Below are 10104 nucleotides of genomic sequence, written 5' to 3'. Positions count from 1 at the left end.
ATCCCCTTGTGAGAGCATCTGTCACACAGTGGGGGCTGAACTAGGATTTGTTGGTCAGGCTGCCCGGGCAGCATTGGAGAGTCAGCAGAGGAAAGGGAGGGGAGCTCCCTGAAGGTAGGATCAACTGGGAGGGGTTAACACAGGAGTGGGACTTTGGCAAGAGCAGGAGGAGAATTAAGAATTGAGGAGAGGCTGCCAGCGGCCTGTCTTGGAGACATCAGAGCCCAGATGATAGGATTTGGCTCTTCTCCCTGACCCAAAGCCTAAATCTTTCCCCTTAAATCTGTCCTTAGTCCTGGACCCTCTTCTGCTCAAACAACTCCCATGGCTCCCTGCCACCCACAGGATAAAGACAATACTTGGTCTGTGGGAGAACCCACCATCAGCATGGGAACCCTGAGGTCAGTCAGAGAGGCAGTCAGGCTCAGGCTCCTGAGCTCAGAGACACCACCCTCCCTCTATCCAACCACAACCTGGATCCCTGAGTTCCCTCAAACGCTCCCCACCCCCCAGCTGACTCTCAGAGACACTCAGGAAGAAGTGACAGCATAGTTTTATTTCCAGAAATCGGCCAAGGTAGGTGGGTGGGGTCTGGATGGATCCCAGATCTGGCCCAGGTGGGTCACTAGGGGCCTGCCCTCACTGGCTCCACCCACAGTCACAGCCCGCCCTCTGCACGCAGGACAAGCTCGGGTTTCCTACGGGGCTTGGTGTCATCTGGTGGGACGGAAACACAGCAGTTGAGCGCCAAGACCACCTTCATCTCGGTCATGGGGAACGTCTCCCCAATGCAGTTCCTGGGAGCGGGGTTAGGGACTGTGACTGCAACCAGGACGCCCATGGGCCCCATCACGCCTGGAAGCTGGCCCGGGATCCCCACCACCACCAACTCCACCCAGATCAGCTTGAAGGGCAGAGAGGGGTCCCGTGCCTGGGACTCCCATGTGGGCTTGCATATCCCCCGAGTCTGATACAGACTCCAGCCCCCAACTCTGACACCAGTGGAAGCGGGAGGGGCTCTGAGTACACTGCGCACCACTCATGAACCTACACAACCTCCATTCTCCAGACCTGTGCGCATAACCTCCTGAGGAAGGGAGGAATGGAGAGCTGGAATTCTGACCATCTGCAACTATTCCTGCATTCCCCCCTTTCCCTCCGGCCGCCCCCACTGCCATGCCTCTCCCCCATCACCTCAGACATGCTGCCCTCACCTGTGCCCTGACGAGAAGGGAATAAAAGCCAGAGGCGACCTCTCCTTGATGTTTTCTAGGTCAAAGTGAAAGGGATCGTAGACCTGGAGGCAAGACCAAGACAAGCTTGCTGGGTGGGGTCTTCCAGGACAGCCTTGGAGTTGTGTGTGTGGCAGGGGGAGGTGATGACAGACTTCCCCATTCAAAACCCTGCTCCCTCTCCTAGGACCCTTGTAATGGACAAGGGTTTGGGGATGGACATCACCTCAGGGTCTGGCCACACTGCTGGTTGTGATGAGTCCTGAACATGCTGATGAGGCAGATAATACCTGTGGGAGAGGAGGGCAGTCAGGGCAAGTCCCACTACTGATGGGCTCCTCTTCCTGCCCAGGAGTCTCCTCACTTTGACATGGTGGGCACCTTTAGGGATGACACAACCATCAGGGAGCACAGTGTCCTGGGTATAGTAGCGGAAGATGACTGGGACTGGGGGTTGCAATCACAGACTCTCCTTGATGCACACAGTCAGGAAGGACAACTGGGCCAGGTCCTCCCTAGGAAACCCCAATAATTATCTAGGGAGCAAAAACAATCCATGCCTAGTGAGACCCTTTCTCCCTGTAACAAAATGAAGTCCAGATGAGTCAAATATTTGAGAAGCAGAAAAGCAGAAGTACCAGAGAAAAATCAGCCAGCTATTTTTAAAAGATTTTTCTTCTAAAAACAACATCCAGGGTGAACATGGTGCCTCATGCCTGCAATTCCAGCACTTTGAGGAGCCAAGGTAAGAGGATTCCTGAGCTGGGGCGTTCGAGACCAGCCTGGACAAGTATGAAAGATCTCGTCTCTCCAATAAATCAAAAAAATTAGCCAGATGTGGTGGCGTGCACCTGTAGTCCCAGCTACTTGGAAGACTGAGGTGAAAGGATCACATGAGCCCAACGGGTAGAGGCTGTGGTGGCCATGATCATACCACTGGACTGCACCTGGGCAACAGAGTAAGACTATGAAAAAAAATTAACATCCAAAAGACAATTGAAAAGAGGATAAGGATAACAAATTTACATAAAAATAAATATTCCTCATGGTGAGAGAGCAAACTCTAAATGCAAGTAAGAAACAAAACTAACAGATCTAGTGTTTTGTTCTTATATATCATTGCATTACTAGCAAGTGCAATTAGACAGGAAATAAAGGAGGGTGAAGCAATTTGGTATGTGGGGGGAAATTTATCATTTTGGCAGATAGTGATTTTATACTTAGAAAACACAATAGAATCTACTGAAAAAAATTTGTATAAACTTTACAAATTAGGCCAGGTGCAGTGGCTCATGCCTACAATCCCAGCACTTTGGGAGGCCGAGGTGAGTGAATTGCCCGAGCCCATGGGTTCAAGACCAGCCTGGGCAACTTGGTGAGACCTTGTCTTTACAATAAATAAAAAATTAACCAGGCGTGGTGGTGTGTGCTTGTAGTTCCAGCTACTTGGAAGACTGAAGCAGAAGGATTGCTGGAGTCCAGCAGATCGAGGCTGTGGTGGCCATGAGCATACCACTGCACTCCAGTCTGGGTGACAGAGTGAGACTCCAGCTAAAAAAAAATTACAGATTTATTAAGGAAACTGATTTTTTTCCTTAAACTTTCTTCTTTTTTCTGTAGCTATTTAAAATTTTAATACATTATACACCTAACTGATTCAAAATCTGTAAGCTATATATCACTTACCCTATGGTTAATACCACCTGCCTCCCCCCCACACACACAGGTTGCTTAGTTTATTATCTTTTATGTATTCTTCCAAAGCTACTTTTTAGCATCTCAAAAAATATATTAAATAGCACACTATAAACTGTGTGTGCTGCTCTGTATCATCTTCATTTAACAATATGTCACTCTCTTCCTGTGATTTCCTGGGACTTGTCTCAAAATAGTGTTTTTCTAATCTGGAGCTATAAAATAATTTCCCCATGATTTCTTCTAGTGATTTTAAGACTCCTTTTTTATTTTTTGTTTTTATTTTGACTTTCATTTTAGAGTTGTAGGGCATATGTGGGAATTTGCTGCATAAGGAAATTGCGAGCAGGTGAGGTCTGGGCTTCTAGTGAGCCCTCTCTTCCCCTAGTAGTGGACATGGCACCCAATGGGCGGTTGTGTGCCCCTTATCTCCTTCTCCGTGCCTCCCCCCATTAGTAGTGCCCAGCATTGACTTCTTTTTTAAAATGTTTAAATATTTGATTAATCTGGCCATTATCTTGTTATAAGACATGAGAAGCAGATTGAGTTGACTTTCCTCCAGTTGACTCTTCAGTTGTCACAAAAGCTTTTATTAAATAATCTATCACTTTTCTGTTGGTATGAGACACACAGCAAGTACCATGTAATATGTTCATAAAATTTATATGCATAATTAGTTTTTTCCAGATAGAAATAATAACTAACAGAAAATAACCATAAAAGATAAGATGCTAGGATGGGCGCAGTGGCTCAAGCCTGTAATCCCAGCACTTTGGGAGGCTGAGGCGAGAGAATTGCTTGAACCCAGGGGTTCAAGACCAGCCTGGGCAAATTGGTGAGACTTCATCTCTACAATAAATCAAAAAATTAGTCAGGCTTGGTAGCACGCACCTGTAAGTCCAGCTACTTGGAAGGCTGAGATGGAAGGATCGACTGAACCCAGGAGATCAAGGCTGTGATGGCCATGAGGATGCCACTGCACTCCAGCCTGGGTGACAGAGTGAGACTCCAACTCAAAAAAAAAAAAAACATTAAAAAAATAAGATGGTAATAATATAAAGTGCCTGGATTAAATTGAATGAGAAACATAAAATCTCTATATTTCAAATGAATTTATAAATTTCCCTCAATCCCAATAAAAGATACATTTACCCAAAGTGGCAGGAGTATCTAAGGGTTCATTAACAAAACATGCATAAGATCTCTAAACAAATATTCTAAACTCTATTGCAAAACTAAAGATTATTTGACTAGATGGATATCCACGCCACACCCTGGGATAGTATGGGTCAGTATTGTAAAATGACCCATTTTCCACATGTCAGCCATATATTCGAGTCAGCAAATAAAATATATTTAATTCAAATGAAAATCTACCTAACTTTTTTAGGAACTTGATAAACATACTCTCAAATCTCCCTGGGCGAATAAGAGATTATGAGGAGCTATATCAATCTGAAAATAGAATATTACAAAGGGGAAAGTCACTCTACCAGAGACTAAAAATTATTACAAATGCACAGTAATAAAACTGGGGTAGCACTGTTGCAGAAACAAGAAAATAGACCCATGGAATAGAACAGAGAGCTCAGAGACAGACAGGCAAATGCATAAAAACTTCACACTTGGTAAGGGATGCCTCACAAAACCCTGGGCAATGGATGGATAGGATGACTGTAATGAAAAGTTGGACAACTTTGACTTCATAGAAATTAAACAAAAGTGTCTCCCTAAAGTCAAAAAGTAACCCTTTACAACACAAGACAGAAAAAAGATTAATTTTCATGTACATACGTGAATATGAAAAAAGACCCAAAGAAAAAGCATAAAAAAAGACAACCACTTCCAGAAAAAAACAAATGACTTATCAACATGTGCAAAAGATGTTCAATCTCACCCTTATTTAAAGAAATGTCCATCAAAAGAAGAAATATGAAGACTGATAAAGATTTTAAAATTAATAATATAATAATACTATTGGGAAAGCTTGTGCCATCCAACTCAGCTAATGGGAATGTATTTTCAACCATAATTAAAATTGCGTAATGCAAATGGCCTGTGATTCAGCAATTGCAGTTCTGGGAATTTGTCCTGCAGACATACCCCCACATGTAAGCAATGGTCTGTGTGCACACATCCCAACTGCAACAGACTTAACTTAGCAAAAGGTTGAAAACAAGGCAAATATACATTGATGGGAAGATATTTAGACAAATGATGCTACATCCATACAATAGAATAGATGCAGCAACCCAAAAGGAGGAAATAAGAATCATCTGTCTTATCATACATTGCAGGCCGAAAGGTAAATCAGCATAGAGACTCTGGAAGGCAAGTTGGCAATAGCTGCTGTAATTGAAAATGTTTGTACAAGTATCTTCCACTTAGCTAGGGGTGAACTCAGATTGAGCGCAGGAGCTCATACTTGCAATCCCAACAATTTAGGAAGCTGAGGCAGGAGGATTGCTTGAGCCCAGGAGTTCAGGACCAGCCTGGACAAGATAGCAAGACTTTGTCTCTACAAAAAATAAAAAAACTAGCCAGATGTGGTGCCACACGTTTGTAGTTCCAGCTGTTCTCAGGAGGATGAAGCAAGAGGATTGCTTGGGTCCAGGAGTTTGAGGCTTCAGTAAGCCATGATTGTGCTACTGCACTCTAGCCTGGATGACAAAGTGAGACTCCAACTCATAAAAATAAAAATAAAAAACACATACCGTTGAACTGAATAAAATATGGAATGCTGGGATGCTATGCAGCATGCAGAAAAAAATAGCTATAAGAACATTCATGAGTGAAAAAAAGTTACAAAATGTATATATATGTAAATGCAAAGGGGCAAAAAACATATGGTTATTCATATGAAGGTAGAAGAGATGAGAGATAGATTCGATAGATAGAGATAGATAACTGATAGAGATAGATAGACGATATAAAGATAGATAGATGATAGATACATAGATAGGTAGACAGAAAGATAGATGCTAGATAGATAGCTGACAGAGACAGACAGATAGATAGATGATGATACATGATAGAGATAGATAGCCAATAGAGATAGATAGCTGACAGAGATAGATAGATGATAGATAGATCGATAGCTGTTAGAGATAGATGATAGATAAATAGCTGATAAAGATGATAGGTCGGTAAATAGATAGATAGATAGATAGATAGATAGATAGATAGATAGATAGATAGACAGGCAAACCCATGGCTCTAGAGATCCCTCAGAAGAAAGGAAGAGATCAAGTGAAATGGGAAGAATATTAAAGATAAACCTAGTCTTATCTGTAATGTCTCATTTACCAGTGCAAGAAGAACTAATTATCATCCTTGTTTTTATAATTCAAAACTCATTTTTCATGAGGTATATATACACAATGGAATATCACTCAGCCTTTAAAAAGAAGAAAATTCTCTCATTCGTGACTACACAAACAAATCGGGAGGACCTTATGCTAAATGAAATAAGCCAGGCACAGAAAGACAAATACCACCTGATCTCACTTATCTGTGGGATCTAAAATAGTCAAGTTAGCCAGGTGTGGTGGCTCACACCTATAATTCCAGCACTTTGGGAGGTTGAAGGATTGTCTGAGCTCTGGAGGTCAAGACCCGCCTGGACAACATAACAAGACCTAATCTCTACCAAAAAAATCAAAAATGAACTGGACGTGGTGGTGTGCACCTGTAGTCCCAGTTATTCAGGAGATTGAGGCAGCAAAGGTCAAGACTGTGGTGAGCCGTGATCATGCTACTGCACTCCAGCCTGGACAACAGAGTGAGATCCCAACTCTAAAATAATAGAATAATAAAATAGTCAAGTTCACAGAAATACAGAGAATAATAGTGGGTACCAGAGGCAGGGGCTGGGAAGAAGGGAATGGGAGAGGGAATGGTGAGGGAAATTTTCTGTGAGAGAAGAAATACATTTTTGCTACCTACTGCACAGTTTCGTGACTCTAATAAACAATGTATTGTATTATTTAAAATTACTAAAAGAGTAAATATCAAATGTTCTCACCAAAAAAATAATAAATACATGAGATGATGGACATGTTTAGTTTGACTTAATCATTAAATGTATAAATATATCATAGCATCACATTGTACAGCATAAATACATATAGTTAAAACTTGTCAATTATCTACATGATGCATCCTTGTAGCAAAAAAGTCATTTGGACCCCCTAAAGCCATTGAAATAAAAGCTTTTTAAAAAATAAAATAAAACAGTAATATTTTAACAGCAAACTCATTTCCCAAGACTTACATTTTGAGAAAAAGAAAATGTCTCAGAGATATATTGTTAATGTGCAGATTGTATCTATTTTAAATACTTTCATTTGTACAGAAAAAGAAAGTGTGTGTTCATATAAATATTGGCATCAGGATAGTCATTCTCTGGAAAGACACACAGGAAATCATTGACCATAGTCACGATTGGGCAGGGCTTAAAAAGAAAGTTAATTTTTATCACAAACTCTTCTGGACACTTTTTGGGGGGTACCAAGTGCATAATTTGGCCTGAAATCTTGGGTTTAAAAGCATAAAATTGTTTCTATGTCTCACAGGACTGTTGTGCTGAGCAAAGGCTTGCAGTGGAGGACTTCCAAAACACCTGTCTGATCCACTGCCTCCTCTCCATCCTCCAGCCCCTGCCTGGCCTAGCTCAGACCTCAAGATGTCCTCCCTGTACCCTCATCCTTCCCAGTATGCCCTCCACACTAGCCTTAAATTTTCTTTATGGTACTGCTGGGAGAAGTGACTCACACCTGTAGTCCCAGCATTTTGGAAGACCACGGTGAGAGGATTACCTGAGCCCAGGAGTTTGAGACCAACCTGGGCAACATGGCGAGACCTCGTCTCTACAATAAACCAAAAAATTAGCTGTGCTTGGTGGCACACACTGTAGTCCCAGCTACTTGGAAGGTTGAGGTGGAATGATCACCTGAGCCCAGCAGGTCAAGGTTGCAGTAGCTGTGATCATGCCACTGCACTCCAACCTGGGTGAAAGTATGAGACTCCAACTCAAAAAAAAAAAGGAATTTGTGGTACCCAGATCTGACCTGTCCCTCTCTTGCTCAAACACATCCCATAGTTTTCCATGTCCCTTGGGCTAAAATCTAGGCCGTTAAGATTTTTTCCATGCCAGGTGCAGTGGTTCACATCTGTAATACCAGCACTTTGGGAGGCAGAGGTGAGAGGATTGCCTGAGCTCAGGGGCTCAAGACCAGCCTGAGCAACATGGCGAGACCTTGTCTCTACAATAAATGTAAAAAATTAACTAGGCATAGTGGTACATGCCTGTGGTTCCAGCTACTTGGAAGGTTGGGACAGAAAGATCACCCGAGCTCAGCAAGTCAAGGCCGCAGTGGCCATGAATGTACCACTGCACTCCAGCCTGGGTGACAGAGTGAGACACTGACTCCAAAAAAAAAAAGATTTTTTTTCCCAAGTCTTCCATAGCCAATCTCTGCTGCCATCTCCACTTTCCTCGTCTCATCATGACTCAGTAATTCTCTCTCTCTCCCCTTCTCTGTCTCCTTTCTCTCTCTCCCCCTCTCCTTCTCCCTCTTTCTCATTCCCTCTCCCTTCTTCCTCTCTCTATGCCTCTATCCTTCCCCCGCACACACTACCTTATCTCAATATCTCCCCACCTCCACTTTTACCCAGGATGTCTTCTTGACCTACAGCACTGTTCCACAGGATGCTCCCCCACCAGACTGGGAGACCCTGGAAAAGAGGTTCTTGGCTGGGTCCTTCCCAGGTCTCCAGAGCACAGAAAGCTGCTGTGAACACAATCAGGCAGTGGAAGAGCAGTGTGCAAGCATTTGCTGAATGAAGACTGGATGGATGGATGAAGCAGATGTTCTGGGCAAGCGATGAATGACTTTTACCTCCAGGTGCCCTTTATGAGTCCCTGGACTGGATAGTAGGACAGGACTTAGGGTGCAGAAGAGCAAACATTCAGAAAGAGAAGAAGTTTGAAAATATTGTATTTCAGGGAGAAAGGAAGGGAGTGGAGGGGAAGTTCATTTACTGAACATGTGTGATGTGGCATCAATGGCCCTCACATCTTGCCACCAATTCTCTCAGCAGCCCAGATCTTTCTGCCCTAAAAGCCTACAACCTTTCCCCTGTTAGCCAGGCTGGGTACCAAACCCGGTCTCTGTCTATGTTCTTATTCCCACTAAGCAATAGTGGGTAGAATTGACCAAAACAACTTTCCCTCTCCCCACTTGGGGAGTAGAACCCGTGAGAGGACTCAGGAAGAGGCCTTGAGGCCCTGCACTCACCATTCAATCTCTGGTCTCACGGTTGCTCAGGAGGATTTGCATCTTTTGCCGACAGCACTCTTGGTATTCTGGGTGCTTTGCAAGGTGGTACAGGACCCAGGAGAGGCCACTCGCCATGGTGGCATGGCCTGAGGAACAGCAGGTAGGTGTGAGTCTCTGGGTTGCTTCACACCAGGCATCCACACATTGAGGTTTCATGGGGGAACGAGAGGAGAAGGAAGATGAACAGAATAGAGTGATCCAAGATGGAGAGACCCCTGTCCACACTGTAGTCCACGCTGGGACCCTCATCTTCAAACATGAAGGTGTTTAAAGAAGTTCAAACATGTCCTCATCTGACAACTCTTTCCCATCTTCATCCTGGAGAGAAGGCATGGCCCCTCAGATCACACTAGCTCTAAGGTTCCTGAGTCTAACCTGGGACAATGTCTGAAGATCCATCCACCTTCCAGAAGCCCAAGCCCACCCTACACTCCTAGATCTCTTTTAGTCGCCATTTCCAGAGCCCCCACCCCATGGACTTCCTTCCAGGCTTCCTTGCCTCCTATTTTGTCCCTGGTGGAATGAATCAATCATCCATGAAGATTTTCATGTTCCTACATAATGAGAGCTTTCTGAGAAAAAGTTACTGGCAGCTTGGGTTCCTGATTAATTAGACTGCAATTTTCCTTGGAAGTTAGAGATTGGGTATTGCTCTGAAAATATTTGCTCACATTCTGAAGTGGTAAATCTAGAATCTTATCCTAAAGACTTTCGGGTGGTAAGTTTACAGACTTTGGCATCTCACTGAAGCGTAGTTTGTGCTCAAAAACAAAGTGTCTCTCTCTCTCTCTCTCTCTCTCTCTCTCTCTCTCTCTCTCTCTCTCCCCACTCCCTCT

At 43.6% G+C, this 10104-nt stretch overlaps 1 pseudogene; it reads right to left on the bottom strand.

Annotated features, from left to right (window-relative positions):
* Positions 1-643: 643 nt before the first annotated feature.
* On the bottom strand, positions 644-9424 carry LOC103254751 (annotated as a pseudogene).
* Between the last annotated feature and the right edge of the window lie 680 nt (positions 9425-10104).

The sequence above is a fragment of the Carlito syrichta genome, unplaced genomic scaffold, assembly GCF_000164805.1.
Source record: "Carlito syrichta isolate Samal-C Ts95f unplaced genomic scaffold, Tarsius_syrichta-2.0.1 Scaffold287447, whole genome shotgun sequence".
Lineage (NCBI taxonomy): Eukaryota > Metazoa > Chordata > Mammalia > Primates > Tarsiidae > Carlito > Carlito syrichta.
The sequence above is the reverse complement of the archived record's forward strand: the minus strand, read 5'-3'. Positions and strand labels throughout refer to the sequence as shown.